General features: G+C 43.0%; 1 long non-coding RNA gene across 1 annotated transcript; it reads left to right on the top strand.

The window, feature by feature from the left end:
• Positions 1–1,022: 1,022 nt before the first annotated feature.
• On the top strand, positions 1,023–18,165 carry LOC115363063 (uncharacterized). Its single transcript, XR_003928576.1, has 3 exons — positions 1,023–1,035; positions 7,776–7,778; positions 18,098–18,165. It is a non-coding gene; the product is annotated as an uncharacterized LOC115363063 (long non-coding RNA).
• The last annotated feature ends 600 nt before the right edge of the window (positions 18,166–18,765 follow it).

Genomic DNA, 18,765 nt, shown 5'->3' with positions numbered 1-18,765 from the left:
CTCTGCGTTCCACAGCACGTAAGGCATGAAAGTGGTTCTCGGAGGTTAAAGTCAAGCTTGACGACCGCACGGATGATCAGGAGAGATGCCCTCCTGATGGCTCTCACCGCTGGATCACCACCAGGTTACAGGTGGACTATCCACCCTATAACCAGACAGGATATGAAACACTTCACTCTGCTCCCACCGTGATACACACTCACACCCTGCATGTCGTTCCTGGGATAGTTTCCACTCATCCCCCTTAGCTCACTTACCTTCTGTTTATGAGCAGCTTTGATTGAGGGGGGACTGACTTTGAGGAGAAGCAGAGCTCTGTCCCTGTGGTATTTTTGCTTATTTTTAGTGTACATGTGTGTGTTTGTCTGTGTGTCCGTCTAAATAAATGCCTGCAGAGCCACTGATTAGACCAGGGCTATGTGATGACTGACTAATGACAGGGAAGAAGTTGTACGTGACCAGTTGCCTGATGGGAGCTGAAGTTGTTTGTCGGGGCACTTTGTCACTCTGAGACTCATTAAGTGCTCATGATGCTGATGGTGACTCAGTACTATGATTGATTTTCCCCCGTGGCAGAATCAACTGCAGTCTTTGCGAAACGCTGGCTGTGTTTAAAGAATATGGAGTGGCTTTAGACTCATCATTTGATTGCGTTCAGGGCATGGGGCACTTTTACTGCGGCGGGCCGGTTTTATCTCGGCATTATTCTTCTGGTTTGGCAGGAGATGGGCCACACAGCCCCACGTATGCCAGCTTATGTCGAGACCTTGGAGAAACCTTCTCGTCACATTCACTCCATCCTCTCCCTTTGTTTTTATTCTGGCCTGGCTCTCCTGCTGTGAACTGCACCCTTTACTGGGTAACATCAGCTACAGCCACACTGTACCGGAAAGTGTTCAAATTCTGGTCTGCAAAACATCTCCAAGTCTCACATGCGGTCTTAGAATATTTGTTTTCTTAAAACAAGTGAAAAAAAAAAAAAAAAAAAAATCTGCTATTGGAATGAAATATTCCCACTTGTTTCTTTACTAATCAGTTTGAGTTTTCTTGACTCAAGTGTCATTTTTTAATACTAGTGGGCTGATGTTCTTTCTCCTGCCTTGTTACAATATATTTATACTGTACTTATTCCCAGAAAAACTCCTGAAACAAAAGAAAAAAGAGGACTATCCCATCCTACTGCAGATTTTTATCACTAGCGCCAAGAAAAAACAGATTTCAACACTTAATATGAGACTAAATAACGTGTTATAATAATTTTTTTTTTTTTTTTTTTTTTTTTGGCAGTGTGATATGCAAGCCACACGTGTTTAATGTGAACACTTAAGTAAAGTATACATAAAGTAAATCTCCTGTCATTTGCCTGAGATAGTTATGATATGACTCTCTCAATATGACTAAAACTCAAAGGGCCATAAACAAAATATGTTCGACACAAGAGGTAGAGGTACGACAACAAAAACGAATGTGGTCTGTTTTGACAATTTTACCCTTCACACACCACAGTTGTGTGAAAAAAAAAAAATCAATACAGCAGAGTGAAGTGATATTATTTTTTGCAATACTGTATCGATCCTCCTGCCACTTGTACCAATATGTATCATTTATACACTTCATTTTAATATCTACATTTTAGTGCACTCTGCTGATTCTGTTTTAATGAAATGGACCAAACTCATCATATAATATTCTGTAAATTTTATCAGTCTAAGTGTCATACAGCAGATTTTATTTTCTGTATGCTGTGTTTGCACAACTTACTTGGAATATTTTGTGATACAAATCGTGGCCCGTGTATTGTGATAGGTATTGTATCGTCCTGTGGAGGTCCTTGTCAATAGCCAGCCCTGGTGCCCTCATACATTTGTGCCATTGCTGACATCTCACACTTGTACGGGGAACATCCTGGAATAAATACGAACAATCAACAGTGAAAGTAGCCGTAGATGTGTGACAGGAAGTCGGGTCAGAGGAAAACTGCCGCCTACAATAACCTAACACTGGCAGCAGTGACTCCATTAGTCTAGCGGGTCAGCACCTGATAAATGAGCTGAGGGAATGAGTGAGTGTGTGTTAAACAGAGAGGGAGAGAAACCAGCCGAGGGGTGAAACTTTATTTACAGATTGGAGAACTTTGCTCCTCTCCTTTTACCTGTAGGTAGAGAGGATTGTTTTCATTGAGGTGATTCGTCTTGGGTGGAGACTTCCTATGTTCCCTTATCTGATTTTAGCTCAACCCTGCACCTCTGCCCCATGATGGATAGTGCAGAAACACAGACCAATGTAGCCTGTCCTCCTCCTGGATCGGAGTGAAACAGACCTCCTGCTCCTCCGGCGCCAGGAATCCACTCTGGCGAGGGTCGGAGACGTGGCATTAGCCGTGTTCTTTGATACACCGTGTAACACAACCTCTCGTTCCTCATTTGTGCGCGTGAATGAGAAGAAAATGGCCCTGAGCTTAAAATTGATCAATGTCACATCTGCGAAGGCTCGGCGAGTTTTTAACTTGAAACAAATAAGGCCTGGAGGGCGCAACAAGGCTACAAATGAGGCACTGTTCTGCCAGGACATGTGATGTCTGTTGTTGTCGTTTATTTTCACACCTCTTTTTGTCCAACACCTGTTTGTTTTTCCTTCACTTGACATAGCCGGACATGGCCTTGACTCCGCCACGTTCAGCTAAACAGTGGCCAGTCACACATGCTGAACCCGGGTGGCCTCAAAAGCGAGAGAACAGTTAGACTAACAACTTGGAGAGTTTTGTTTACGAAAGTGGTGGGGAGAGTTTCTCACTTTGCGCTGTGGAGGCGCAGGAGCCCTAATTTGTCTGGTTAATGCTGGTAATCCCGCTTCTGGAGATCGTCTGGGGTCTGTCTGCCTGCTGTAATGCCTTCCAGGCGGCCGTCACAGGCAGCCGAAAATCATTTTTATTAATCTGTTTTTAAAGGCTCACGAGGTTCTGCCATTGAGAGCAATCAGAGTGAATGATGATCAGGCCGGGACAATAAGTTTAGAACACACATTAGAACAAGTAATGATCCTCTCCATCTTCACTTCCATACACAAACACATCACACGACAATGCCACCACCCCAACGGATAAACACAAACATGCGCAGAAAACAATGCACAGAGATGATGGTGTGTTATTTTCAGCAGTGACCAGTGAAATAGGACACATAGTGAAGGTTCATATATAGATTATTTACTCTGTGTGCACTGTCTTATTTATATTTCCATATCTCTCTATTTTTCCTAGCTTTAATTATTGTTGCTGCTGCAGGACTGTGAAATTTCCTGTGGTGGGATTTATAAAGGCTTATCTTATCTTATCTTATCTTATCTTATCTTATCTTATCTTATCTTACAGATATGGGCGATGAAGCAGATTTTTTTAAAGAGAACATTTTGTTGTCTTTTTCTCACTCTGTCTAATGTTTTCTCTCTCCTTTTCTTACATTAAAAGCAATTAACAAAAGAAAACAATCCACATACTTACAGTCACACACACACACACACACACACACACACACACACACAAACTTACAGGCACACAGTTCTACACATGTGCACACTCACCATTTTTCACAGCGGAGTGTGAAAAATTCTCTGTCAACATTTGATCGCAAATGATAAAGGGCCCTCGTGTGGAAAAAAGACATTAGACTATTTTTATTTCATCCTTTTGTTTAGGGAAAAGTGGCCAGCTTCCATTGCAGCCCTCTGTTTCTGTTTAAACGGAGCTAGGAAGCTGTCCAAGATTCAACAGATCAAAACAAAACAAAAAAAAAAAAAAAGCAAGTGAGAACGTAGGCTGGCAGCACCATCTATTGTGTAGCCGTGCTGTTTATCTTTGTGAAAAATTGTCTCGGCCTGGCTCCTTCTCTGTAATCCATATTATCAGTCTGCTTTGAGTAAAGCTCATTACCTGGATGTTGCACAAAAGTGTGTTTCTGCTTTGGGTCGCCCTAATAGTCGGCTGGTCTTTTTGCTGTGGTCAGCCTCAGCATGGAGTTCAGCTCTTCGCCGGTCCTAGTTTGCAACAAAATCGTATATATTCGGAGTTTTTGCATTCCACTGGTTAATGTGTGGGTTTCTCCGCTGATTGAAACACATTGCTGTCGGGGCTGTGGTTGGATTAGCTGTGTTAGGACTTGGACGGCTGACTGATGGATGTGCAGAGAAAGACAGAGGATTGCCGCTGCGCAAAATAACTGTGAAGATGACGCCTGACTAACGGACCTCAGTTAGACTGCCGTGGCGTCTGCTGCCGGCGTCTACCGTCCTCGTGCCTCCACAGCGATCGGCCACTTGTTTGCTCGCTTTTACAGCACACCTCGCACGGACATGCACGGTGAACAAAAAAAATAAAAAGTTTAAAAGATGTTTTTCATTTGCTCAGCCCCCTCAGTGCTCTGCTCTCCTCTGATCCCCTTCTGCTTTCACTTTTCCTCACAGGAAGTGATTTACTGTCAAACACATTCCAACAGCCAACCCCAACGACACATTGATCTTTTCCAACAGAGCCTGCTCTTTTATTTCTCCCATTTTCCAGCTTTCTCCCGCTTTTTTCTTCTGCCATGGGTGTAATATCATGGCTGCAACCTCTTTCTCGAGCTCATCTCTTCATCAGGGTGCCTGCATTCGTCTCTGTGCCCCACACGGTGTTATCTGCTCTGACCTCCCTGTGTTTTCGCACATTGTTTTATCTCCCACAATGAAACCAGAATGGAGTGGGAGGAGGTGGACGGGGACTAAGGATTGGTTTCTGCCTATGTGTGTGTGTGTGTTTTTGTGTGTGTGTGTGTGTGTGTGCATGTGTGCTTGTCATCCCTCCATTTGTTTGCTCATGTGTTTGCGTGCCATGCTTTATTGTTTATCTACACATCCATTCTCTCATGTCTTCATCTGAGTGTTTGCTCCTTTGTTTGTTTGTCTGTTGATTCATTTGTTTGTGTGTCAGACATAAAATTTCTCAGATGCGGCTGATTGGATTTTGGGAAATCTTGGGGAAATTATCCATCTCACCACCATGTAGCTTTCTGCATTTTGTGAATGTTGTTTGATTATTTTTCCGGGTGTCTAACACGTTGAACTTTTTGTGGACTTTTACAGAATTCTAGTTTTTTTTTTTTTTTTTATTTCTATTTTTATCCATTTTACTTGCACAGTGCTGGAGTTGTCACCATTGCATTTCACTGCTACTGTGCTTGTACATCATGCACGTGACAAATAAAAAAACTTGAACTTGAACTTGCTGCTAGTGAACCTACTGGCAGCTTTTGTTGAGGAACCGACTGAAGAACATGTCCATCTTAAAGTAGCACCTGGCTGTTTGTAGGTGGATCTCTCCATCACTGTGTGCACAGCTCACAACAAAGGCCGAAGTTAAAGTGAATTAAAATCATCATCATACCGCTAAAGTTATTAAAGATGATTGAAGGTTAATATTAGCTAGTTTATTAGATGTTGTCAGCCAAGTCAGTGCTAATTAGTTGCGCTGATGTTGTAAACAAAGTTATTGAATCACATTATTGAAAAGCCATGAACAACCCACCGGGTAAGGCTCAAGTACTTTGGAAACCAATGGATGGATGATTTTTTTTCTTTTAAATCAAAATCAAGAACCACAAAGTTATTTCCAGAATTTTTTTTTTTTTTTCATCTTCTCCTGAAACCAGAGCCGTTTATTCACTTCACATGAATGAAGTCTCCTGCCGACGCAGTGGCATCAGTGAACGTGTCGGGCTGTTGCTGTTGCACCCAGAAATCCTCAGATTTGCTGTGAGCCAAATGTCCCCACCCTGTTCAGTGTCTATGATCTCATCACTGTGTTGTGGCATTTTCAGATTTCTACCCATGAGCTCAACGGAGCTGCCACACCATTTTTAATCTTAGCACTTTTCTTTCCCTGTTAACTTCTCATCCCACATTTCACATTTCGTCCCTAACTCATTCTCCCTTTTTATTTTTACCTTCTCTCCCTGTATATCTTCTCTCTCTCTGTCTGTCTCTCTGTCTCTCTCTCTCTCTCACAGAACATTTTCCCCTTCTTCACCCTCATCTCTCATTTCTCTGTATCTGTGACGCTTGGAAACATCCTGTTCATGGCTCCAGATTGACAAAGACACAGCTGGTCTGGGTCTGCATGTGGGCCTGCTGCTTTAGCTTTATTTATGCCTCTCTTTCCCTCTCTCCCTCTCTCTCTCTCTCTCTCTCCATCCCTCTCAGAGAGACGAACAGCATGAGAGGTGGTTAGGCAGCCGAGCACTGGAGCAGATGGCTGCAGTGTTCAATTGGACTCTGCTATTGTACCCCTTGTAATTGGTACTTGGAACCAAGTGCCTCATTAATTATGCATAGGGGACTGTTTTAATGCATAGTGAGCTGGCTTTGCTGAAGTGTAATGCTAATCAAGCGAGTGCTTTAATAAATGAAATATAGCTTCCCCACATTATGCATTAAAAAGTTTGATTTATTTTAATTGTGAGCGTGCGATTTGAAGGTACCTGGTTTTAATCCTTGGACCAGCAGGGGAGGACGTTTGTGAGGAAAGAGAAAAAGAAACACTCCCCCCTTCTTTTTAGGGGTCGCTTTGAATTTTTGTCATGCGGTTCTTTGAATTACTGACCAGCAGTGATATGTTGCATGGATATAACCTCAGGGTTTCTTCCAGACAACCTCGGCTCTGAAGGACAACAACAGCAGCAGCAAACAGGCAAACAGGCTCACATGACAAAAAAAAAAAAAAAAAAAAAAAACTCCCAGGATCCACAATAGAATCTTGAACTTTTTGTTTGTTGAAGAACGCCAGTGTTACTTTGCACTGGAGCCTGAAAGCAGCCTGTGCGGTGGCGTGATATGCAAACAGGCTCCAGTGTGTGGTAACACTGGCGTTCTTCAACAAACAAAGTAGTTCCAACTTAAGGAGCCGTCTGAGAGCACAATGAAACAGTGAAAATACACAATATATGGTGCACTCTGTTCTGGATAATGGCGTGGTTTTTTTTGTTTGTTTGTTTGGGGGTTTTTTGGGGGGGCAAAAAAAGTTTTTTTTTTTTTTTTTGTCAGTTGTCCTTCCAAACCGGAGGTGGCCGGCACATCTCCAGCCAGAGGACTCGCTGCCTGAGGTTATGTCCATGCAGAATCACTATTAGTCAGTAACTCAATTTTATGTCAAAAAATTCAGTTTATTCTCTTAACAACTACTGTTGCCCTTTAGCAGGGCATTTAACCCCCAGATCTGAATTTGTGTAAGCGTGTAAATGTAAATCAGGACATGAAAATGGCGGAATTGACTTTTTTTTTTTTTTTTATTAAAAAAAGGGAAAAATTAAGGTTAAGAGCACAGCACCTGTTTAAGCAAGTCAAACCCTGCCCTCTATTTACAAAGTCTTAAACTGCAGCAAAAGTCTTGCATCACTGCCCACACCGTTTTCCTATACAGTACATCTGCTGGTTGTCACAACATACAGTCATCCAGTTTGAACATGTGTGTTTGATATGGCGGCCGATTTGGCTGGTATGTAAACTGGTTGTCACTGGTGGTTTGAGGAGGGTGTCCCGCGATCCTGACCACTGCTGTCGAGCCCGGCCCGCAGAAACATTACACCCCAACCGGCGGATTCACTCGACTTGAGCTACTGGCTCTGTGCAGCTGGCGAAACGTGCGTGTTGGTCTGGTCAGTGGTCCCCCGAGATTCACCAGTATTTTAGCTGTGTGTGTTAATCTATGGTAATTAGCAGGACCCATCTGGGCTATAATTAGCCAGCAGAGTGTGTCGTACACATATCATGCATGAAGAACTATCTCTGTGTGTGTTGGATGCCCCCGTGACTTTATAGGGAATTGCATATGGTACATTAGCAGAGCCCAGCCATATGTGGTGCAAGGTGGCATGTTACATGGACAGGCGGCTCTCCAGTTCATCTGGTGTTAATACCAGGCCCAAGATTGGATCTGTCTGTTTGAGTGTTTGAACCTGTGTGTGTGCACCTGTAAGTTTCTGTACTGTTTCAGTTTCACTCTCTCCCTCTCTCTCTGTGAGAGAGAGGGAGAGAGAGAAACTCTTGTTCTTTGTGTTCAGGCATAAAAAACAGTATAAAACTTACCTCAAGTAAGAAAGAAACATAATTCAATTAATAAGTGAAGTTTAAATCCTTTGAGACTTTAAAACACCCAGCAGCCTTTTCTCATGAACATTATCTGACAGGACATCATATTATCTTCCATTAGCCGTGGGATCTCAACATTAATGCATAATACATCGTATCATATGACCATACAGTATCAATCTGATAATTTGGAAGACAGAATTACAGTTATGCTATTGTATGCTGTCCTGCCTTCCAGTATGTATGTGTGTGAATATCTGAGAGTGTCTGTTCAGTTTGTGTGTGTTGTGCGTGTGCATGAGACATAAGAGTGTATTTCCTTACACAAGGGTGAGCGCCTTGGCCAGTGTGCTTTTAGTGTGTGTGTGTGTGTGTGTGTGTGTGTGTGTAGGTGCGGGTGGGTGTGTGTGTTAAGTGTTGGCAGAAAGTGACCTTGTTACATGCATGCCAAGGCTCACCTCATGTGTTTAATGTAACATATGAGGCCCAATTAGATCATAGCGGGCGCTAATGTGAGAGGCAGTGTTTAATAGCACATTGAGTGCTGGGCTCAACGGCTGCAGCAGAGAACAATGGAAACTTAAAGACTCATTAGGGTGAAGTGGAATGTGTGTGTGTGTGTGTGTTTGTGTGTCCATGTGCATGTATAGTATGTGTGTCTATCTAACTATCCGTCTTTCTAGGCCTCAGCCTCTTCCTGGGCCAAAACAGTATTTTGGACACCAGGGGGCTGAAAGTGAAACCAAAACGAACGTGTGTTGTCGTGCGTCCCTCAAAATAAAATCTCAGCTTTAAGCCGCCTCTCAAAATCGTGTTGTTTTCCACTCCATTCATTTTTGTTAGTTAAAGAACCAAATTTTGTGTATTAGACTCACAGACACAAACAAATACCACTATATGTGTAAAATTCTGAACAAGCCCCTGAAAGTACCAATTAGTAACATTTCAATATAAAGTGTCTGTCTTGCTATTACTAAGTGACATGAAACTGTGTAGATTCACAGTTTACACACAGCCATTATGCATGGAAATACCTTATTACAGTGCTCATGTGTATTAATTGATTGCATAATGTGTGACACAGTGCTTGTACACTTTCACTCACAATATGATAAATAGGTGTGTACAAAATCATACACCCACAATGAAAATTATGGTGCAACATTGTATTTTTGATGTTATAGATATATAATCATAATAATGTCACATAACTTCCATCTTTAAAATCATATTTTTGGGTATGCCACCACTGGTCTGCTACCAGAAGCTCCAAATACAACTGTGTGTAGAAAATGGTGTGTGTTTGTGTTTTTGTGTGTATGCATCATTTATTGATCTTGCAGCTCATAGGTCTTTCCTGTTGGAAGAATTCTCTGTTGCACAGGATGTTATGCTCTTTATGTTTCTTTTAAATGTTTGTTTCATTTTTTAATAAACAGAAAAAGACATGGGCATGAGCGGAAATTGCTGAACACACACTGAAAAGAGAAAGAGAGCGCCACCTTCAGGAACTCAGACACCATCAAGAGAAAATCCAGGGGGGGGGGGCAATGACAGCCGTGGGCACAGGTGATGTCTGTGAAGTGCCGTGAAGAAACACCACGGCGCTGAGCATTAACGCCGAAGATGGAGACAAAATCAATAAAAAGAAAAAAAATGGTCTTGTGGATTACCACGAGTGCACTTTGTCTACCGCTGCTCATTATCGCTTGAAGCACAAATCAACGCAGATACAAGTGAAGAGGAACAACAGCCAACAAACACAGGGCTTAGCAGTTGCCGTTGTGCATTGCTGTAATACAGTTACATTGTCGTCTCTGCCTCCATACATAAATTTGCCTGGTTGAATGCAAGGGTTTGGTGTTGTCATGGCAACCAAATGACTGACAAGATGTCTGTTACAGGTCCACAAAAAAAAAAAAAAAAAAAAAAAAAAAAAATGTAACCACTAATCCATCTCTCGGTCGTCCTTTTCTTTCTTCTCCATCCATCCAGTGGTCCAAAGCCACGTTTGAGCCACTTGTACTTCTTTACTTAATAAACGGATCTGTGTTGGTTGATCATTTATTTATCAAAAAAAAAAAAAAAAAAAAGTTTTCCGCCTCGGCTGAGGATTAAAATGTTTTTGCAATACCGAGGAAACTTTACTTTCTATCTTTCCTTTCCCATTCAGCTTTTTTGATGCAGCATATAATTTGCATAAAAATAGTTGGCTGTAAACCCATCTTCTGTCACTGTTTCTCTTGGTCTGTATCTCTATCTTTATCTGCCCCCCTCCCCTCTCTCTCTCTCTTCTGTCTCTCTCTCTTTCTCTGTGTTGGCAGGGAGTGAGTCATCCTTGTCATGATCTCCATTCACAGACAGACACACACAGCGATGATTACGACTGTTCATCAGGCTCTGATTTTGCCTCCATTGTGCAGAATACTAGCCTTTTGGCTCTCTTTGACAAAGACAGGGAAAAGCGGGTCAGTGGGAGCACGTCTTCGATTAGCGCAGACAGAGCTGGGCTTCTTCTCCCTCCTCTTCCTCCTCTTCTTCTTTTTCTGTACTGTCCTTTCCTTCCCCCGGTGGCCTGAGAAATGTTTCCATTTCACCTGGTCCCCGGCTTGATAATGGCAGGGTTTTTGTCATTCTCACTCAGATGAAACACAAAAATCTGTAATGATGATTGCCGTAATTGCAGCTCAATTTGTCTGCCTCCACAGCCCCTATGACCTCCACAGCTAAACCCACCCGCCCCAAACTCCCATTCACGACCTGCCATCAGAAGACTTCCCTGAGTTTTCTCATACAATTAGGACAAGCGGTGTGTTATTGGTTTCCACGGTGGATTTCTAGGATAAATATTAAGAAAATGTGATTGGAGAGCAGCTTATTGATTTAAGGGATCTCAGGATTGCCCTCATAATGTGTCCGCATTTGACCTTTGACCCCCTTTTTATGTACTTTGACAACACTCTGTTTGGCTGACTGTGGTTGTGATTGTGGTCTTACTGAGGAGACTGTGGGTCTTCTCTCATCACCAACAGTTTGTCCCTCCACCCCCTCTATTCTCAAGCTCCCTTTACCTCAGACCACACTGAAATGAAACAAATACAGATTTCACACAGTCCCAAAGTGCATGTATGGCCTTATCGCCATGATGTATTGCTTTTTGTTGCGTGTGAGACAACAGTTGTTGTGGGAGTTGTTTGAAAAGTTGCAGCTCCGGGTGGAAGATCTGTAGTTAAAGTTAAATTTACAAAGCGGGTCTGTGTAAAGTCCCTCCTCTTAGTTAGGTAACATTTTTGAGACTGTCTCAGTAGGAAACATGCAGGACACATGCTAGTTAAGTTCCTTGATTTCCCATAAGACCATGCGACGGTGTCAAAATCCCTTAGATCTGTTAATCTAATGGCGGTCGGAAGCATTGTTTAAAGTTTGCAGTTAAGATTTATGAAGGTGCAAGAGTCGTTTTGACGTGAGGACCCGCTAGACTCAACTGAAAAAAAATGTGCATAATTAAGTATAAGTGCATAATTTGAGGTAGTGTCTACATGGTTCTCATCAACAGACCATCTCACTAATTAAGATTTTCCACATTTCTCAGTTGAGTCTAAACAGTCCTCAGGTTAATCAACCCTCAGCAGTTTTGGATAGTGTACCTTTAAATGTCAGAGCTGTTCTTGTATGTTTTCATTTAAAATCATTTACAGTTACATTAATTAAGTTCAGATTCATGTAAATTCACAGCATAACCACTGGTCAGCCTACCTGAATAATCTACTGTGACTCAGTGATAGGTAGCTGGCAGCAAGGTAAAAAAAAAAAAAAAAATGGCTCCTAACAATGGATGTTCTTAACTATGAACCAAGATGATGGAAAGCTTCACTGCAATTTAGACAAATGTTGTAATTCAGCTTCAACTTCATTTTATGAATGGATACTGGCCAGTAAAGCACAGGCATGACTTGTGCAAATGATTTTCTCAAGTGCTGTATGTCATATGATGGAAGATTAATAGAGCTGAGGCTGACTGACCTGAATTTGCTTCTTCATGACTTATGATGTGGCTAAAAAAAAAATCTCTGACAAAGTGTATGACCTCTAAGCGTCTTTTCATATTTCATACAGTAGCGCATGGAGCCTGAATGCTCTCTCTGTCTCACTCCCTACCCATGCAGTAATCCTCATGTATACCCACAAGCCACACAGAGGCTGCGCTACTGGTTCGTCACAGCAAAAATCCCCTTCTGTGTTTCACACACACAGAGCATCCGCAGTGCAGATTTCTCAGACTGACAAATCTCTTTATACTGTATCTCTCTCTCACGCTGTCACACCGTCTTTCTGCCACATTGTGCTTGCGATCAGAGGGGCGCTCACCACTAGTCTGTGGCTGGCCGATGTGGGTTTTCAGCCCCCAGACGTTCTCACAAGGAGAGAAGCAGGGCCTGTTCTTGTCACATGATTTCCAGTCCTGTCTGGAGGCAGCGTGGGCGATGGGAGAAGAGAAGGAGAGCAGGGTGCAACAAGGTGGTTAAATTGGCTGCTTTGACTCCCTTTTTCACACTTGGCTGCCAAGCACCACCACCACCACCCCATGCGTGGTCTCCTCCTCTCCCCCTCTCTGCAGCCTTTACTCTGTAGTGTTTCCACCGCCTCAGACCAGACGACCTTTAGTGTAATTACCCTAACTGCATCTCCCTCATTAGTCTCATGTGGTGGAGCCCATAAACAGCTGCAGTGTGTAGCCCCCTTGGAGCCGCACATTATTCTTCCTTGGACGCCTCACCCACACGTAACCTAAATATGCATCACACAGCGATCAGCTTAGTCTACCACCATGCACAGGTTTGGGGAAAACTGCTTTAACATCAGATTCAGGGCTGGCAACGAAGCATGATCTTATTATTACACTCAACCATCCTGGCAGAATGACAGTAAGCACTTAATTTCTGTCTAATCCACTGCCAATGCCGCCACCTTCAACGCCTCAATCAGCAAAATCTTTGTAGCGCTAGCACACACGCCTGACTGTCCCCTGATACCGCTGCTGCAAAACTGTTTCGCCAGAAGATATGGAGATGCAGCACCAGACGGGATCTCTGTGTGTTCATATAGTGACTTTGATGTATGGTTTGTTTATCCCAGATCCCAGTGCGATGGTTGGAGCAGCTTGTACCGGGGCACCTGCAGGCTTGGTTCAATGCTATCAAGGCCCCCCTCAGGTTCACTATCCCTCATTTTCATAATCGCTAGACTTTCTTGACTGCGGAGAGGCAGTGTGTTTGACCGTAAGTGCAATGGGCTGAATCCATTAATAAAAAGTCAATGAGGCTGGTCAATACAGCAATTTAGCCAAATACATGAACACAATCAACAGTAGCGTATTATTGCTCTTGCCAGTAAGTGGGTCCTCAGGGATGGTGTTTTGCTGTATGCTGTGAAAAATCTAATGCAATTATGATCAGAATAATGCCTGGTATTGACCGGTGCGAGAGGCCACGGGGTGCAGGGGTGGGGCTGCTCTGGGGATGACCTCTTTCCACTCCTTGATTGATTGGGTGTGTCGGAGCAATTCCAGCCCAAATGACTCAGTATGGGCCTGTGTGTCGGGCCGCATCCAGCCTGGGTTCACATTATTAACTTACCCAGGAAGAGGGCACCGTAAATAGCCTAGAGTGGAGCCTCGCTGGGGGACACTGCAGAAATAAAGAGGGGAAAAGCAGCCCTGCTAAACTCAATTTGTAATCTAATCCACAGTGCTGCCATCGATCGAAATCTCCCCGTGCAACAGCAGCCCACCTGCAGCAGGGCAACGGATCAAAGCACACACTTGCACACAACTTATCATCCCCGCTCCTTTTCTCTCCTCAGCCTTGCAGATAGTCATGAAATTGTCTCTCTGAGCTTGCTGTATATTCACTTTCTGCTTTCTCCTCTCTTGCACAACCATCCCCTCCCAAACACACTCGCTCACACGCTCACACACATGCTTTCTGCAGGTTGGGAAACCAAGTACACTCCCTTAGGTTGCAGATAATGCAGTCATCATCTTCCCCCACTCTTCCAAGAGTCTCCACCGAGCTGTTATCGGTGTGCCTTTACCATCTCCGTCATGTCCATGTGGCCACCAGCGTCAGGCCTTGGAAAATGATTTGAAATGATATCAGAAATATATTTAGTTTCCAGTTTCACAAAACGATGCAGACAGCCGCAATGGATGACTACTTATGCAGACGTTGTCTCAACTTTCATCTTGGAGCTATATTTGCACGACGCAGGCTGCCCTATCAATACGCATTCAATACCAAAATGTTGTCTGACCCCCAAGTAGATAAGATAAGATAAGATAAGATAAGATAAGATAAGATAACACTTTATTTATCCCCCATAGAGGAAATTTAGGTGTTACAGGCAGCAGCATAAGGAGAGACGATTCAAAAATAATGTACACAATATACAATATACACAATATAATACAACAGACACAATATAAGACAAAAACAAAAAACAGTCTTCGTTTCTTTATTAAAGCCCTCAGGACTGAACGGTAAGTGTGGATCTTTTGTAGGCGGTATAATGCAATATGACTGCAGGAAGGCCCTCCTCATTCACCTCCTCTGTGTTTGATCTGCACTCAGCGCCTGTGAAACGATACCTGTGTTAACTACCATCTGTCAACTGGATATTGTCTGGGACCAGTAGCTCCCTCCACACTGGGGAGCAGGTTTGGATTTGTCATGGATAAAGTGCTGTAGCTCTGCTGGGATCCACACCTCCTGTCTCACATATGATTGTAATTTCTGCCCAACTGCATGCACTGTCACAAATGAGTGTGGGAGGTGGGTTTGATGGATGCCCCTGTCTTGTCAGATGGGTGGTACTGACAGGCCTCCCTAAAATAAACTTTATGTCTTTGTGTTCTCGCCCTGACAGCATTAGGACGCCGTTTGTAACAAAAGCGAGCCGAGAGTAAGCATCGTAAGATAAACTATACATCAGCGTAATTAGACTCTGCAAACACACTTTGGTTGAACTGTTTGCCATATGGTGCAATGAAAGACTTTTATATTTATATGTTCTGCAACGGTTGTGAGGTTGAAAGGCAAAAGGGGAAAATGCATGGAAAGGTTCTCTATGAGGCAATCTGGTGGATTCCCGTACAGAGTTTTTACGAGTTGCGTGTTTTGCTTGCAAAATCATATATAACGCTCGGAGAACGGTGAGCTTTTACTTTTATTACTTCAGCCTTTATTTGGCTACTTACAGTTTTTTTTCTCTCTTTTATTTCTCATAAATTCAGTGTCCTATTGTGAGGCTAACATTTTACCGGCTGACCTCCGTGCACAAGGTGAGGCATTATTGGCTGACCCCTCTCAAGGTGGAGCTGTGTTGGCCGACCTCAAAGAAGCTGTCATGCTTTTCATTGACCCCAGAGAAAGTCCTCCATGTTATTTCCCTTGGTAGATAAAGACAATAGACTCAGTTGTTGGTGTAAGATGTCTGTGAAAGACAATCCTGCCATTCTGAATGCACGGCAATAGACATTTTCCCTCCCCCATGATCTCTCTTTTTTCTGTGCTGTCTCCCTGCATGTATTTTGTGTGTTTTGTTCAGCCGTACCGTATGACTCCCAGGCTTTTATCGCTTCCATGTGTTTCATGCTCGGCCGGGGACTAGGAGGGAATGAATTGATCCCTCAAGAAACAGCCCGCTTCAATTCTCCACATCGGTTTAGCCAATCAGTAACCCCCCCGCCGCTCCCACTCACTCAAACACTGATAGTCTCACTAGAGTTTCAGTAATATCTACAGGAATGCACGTAAACACACACACACACTCAAAAGTCTTTTATCGCTTTATCTCCCCATCCCACTCATGTACACACGTATCAGTGATGACCTTTCACTCAAGCATCAGCCGGGAAACAATAGGAAGATTATTTGGTCAGGATGATTTGCAATGTATCATCATTATTTATTAGGTTTCGGCAACTTTGTAATAATTCTCTCAAGTGTCAAACGAGAGGCCAGTGTTGACTCACAGTCCCCAAATCTCAACACAGCTCAGGATACAACACTGCAGGTCTCTCACTGTGGTCTTGAAGGTATTTATGGAAAAAGTCCAAGCAGCCAGTGAATCGCTGTATGGCTACGATGACATAATGCTGAACTCTGGCCCTGGTGGATATATCACTTTTATTATTAGTATGAGCATCAGCAATTAGCCAGCTGGATATGGTATTGGGGTGAGAGGATCATTTTGAAGATTGGGTTAAGTCTTTGGAACTAATTTATAGCGAGTCGGTGCTTTAAGTGTGGAAGTGGAAAAGGGGCCTGAAATCGGGGACTTCCATTTAAGCCGCAGAGACACACACCGTCTTTTTGACCGTAGTTGTATTTCTTGTCCCGGTGTTTTATTTTCATGCAAGTTTCTTTCGTACGATTTATGCATTTGCTAATCCCTCCCAATCAAAAGCTGGGAAAGATGTTTTCAGCACCGTCGCACGCTGTCAGTGACCGAGGGGGGGCAGGCTGAGGAGGATGGAGGGTGGGGGGGTCAGGATTTAGGGCACGTTGAGTCCCTGCCGCTGTGAGGGGAGGAAGAGGTTCGAACTCCGCTCAGCCCGATCCGCTCTGACACGGGTCAGTGACGAATGCAAAGGCCCTGCAGGAAGAGGGAAAAAGATTTACTCGTTTTCAAGGTTTATTTTTCTATGTGTTGGGGAAAGCTGGTCTGCAGGTTTCAATTGAACATGATGGATCAAACATTTTGGAAAATAAACACACACTCACAGAGACGCACAGGCACACTTTGCCGCTTTGCTACTTTGTCATTCTCCTTGCCGCACTCTGTAATTTGCTCCACCAGTTGTGCACATATAAACACAAACACACACACACACACAGACACACACAAAAACACACGCGCACGCACATGCACGGTCAATTACGTCTGCTGTGCGCCATGCGGTAACACTCCAGCTCCCCTGACACTGACTTTACTCTAAATAAACAGCCAGATGAAAGCTCAGGTCTGAAGTCAGAGTCAGCTCTCCTCTAATGAGCTGACCAAAGGTAATGGATTGCTCATTACTGTGACTTTAGTAACTCTTGCCTGGATTCTTTAAAAAGGAGAAATTTAACTTTATTCCAGCCTGGCTGTCAACTTCACTGAGACTTTCTTCTGTTCTTAAGGTGGCCGCCCGAGGCAGAAGCTGCGAACACAGGAGACTGAAGACAAGGGCTGTTAGGGCTGCTAGATATTTCATCAACACAAATTATATTTAAATAACAATTACTCTATCTTTACATGTTTAGCTTAAGAACTACAAAATGCATACATCACATTTCTGTTAATCTTTTAGCAAAGCAAACAGTCGTATTTTAGATTTTTCCTACCTTTAATCCAGCCACTGGATTCCATTAATTTCACTATGACATGAAAATTAACTTTCAGACTCTTAAAACGTTTTTCATGCCAGTATTCCATCATCATAATAAAGTAGTTCACATTAGAAAGCAGCAGCACCGTTTTGTTTTGGTGACTTGGGATTGGACAGAGTGAAACAGTCTCTCTACTAGAAAATAGTCCCTGAGGGAAACATTTTCTTTACACAGCCAATTATCAGTTCCATGGTTTGTCATTGGAAACAAATTTGTTGGCCACAGAAGCCGAACATTAGAAGGTGGTTGTTTCAACTATGAAATTCAAATTTGAAAATTGAGGGATTTTTACTTTAATTTGTGAAATCTTTGGCATGCCTAAGTTGAAAAATGGTTTGTTGCAGTCTAAAATGTGGGTAAACTGGAGTTAATGGGCCAAACATTAAAAATCACTGGTGTCGTCCTTTATGTAAAGGGACATGGGTGGAATATAAATGAACATTAACAGTTCTTGCGTTTTGAGTCACGATATGATGCTTTATATTACTGGATTACAATGACAGTGAACAATAACCAATAATCGATAGTGGAAAACAGTCACATCTAAGTCAAGTTCAAGTTTATTTAGAGTCCAATATCACTGTTCACAGTCTCAGAGGGCTTTACATGCCGACATGTTCACGCCAAACAGGACGACACTATGTAGCATAGCTAATTGGTATGTTCACTTGTGGATGTTATGTTGCATTTTTCTGATATCAGAGACATGGCTGCAGCCATCTATTACTGGACTTGGCTATTCAACTAGCAAGATGCACGATGCTTTCTATTCTCCCCTGCACCGAAAGGACTGAGCCCTAATTTCGTTGCATTATTATACGTATATGATTGTGCAATGACAATAAAAATCTATCTATCTATCTATCTATCTATCTAAGCCTGATGGATATCACTAGAAACACCATTTATTAGAAAAGTGAATCCGTGATTAATAACCGTTGTTATACCCTCCATGTCCAACATGTCTTCAGAGAGAGCACCGCCATTCAGTAACACCGGCAAAATGAGAAATTCCTCATCGTGTCTCCCACCTTCTTCACAGCCCAACAGTGATCTAACACCTGTTCAATAATGATGGAAACAAGGAACGTCATGCGGTAAATCACAACCAGGCGAAATGAATCCATACTTTGATGTGTGTGCAGTGTAATGGACATAAGAGCCACAACAGGTTGATGTCGATCTTCCCTGAATAGTTGTCAGGTGTTGGGCATTA

The sequence above is a fragment of the Myripristis murdjan genome, chromosome 8 (assembly GCF_902150065.1).
Source record: "Myripristis murdjan chromosome 8, fMyrMur1.1, whole genome shotgun sequence".
In the NCBI taxonomy this organism is placed as follows: Eukaryota; Metazoa; Chordata; class Actinopteri; order Holocentriformes; family Holocentridae; genus Myripristis; species Myripristis murdjan.
The sequence above is the reverse complement of the archived record's forward strand: the minus strand, read 5'-3'. Positions and strand labels throughout refer to the sequence as shown.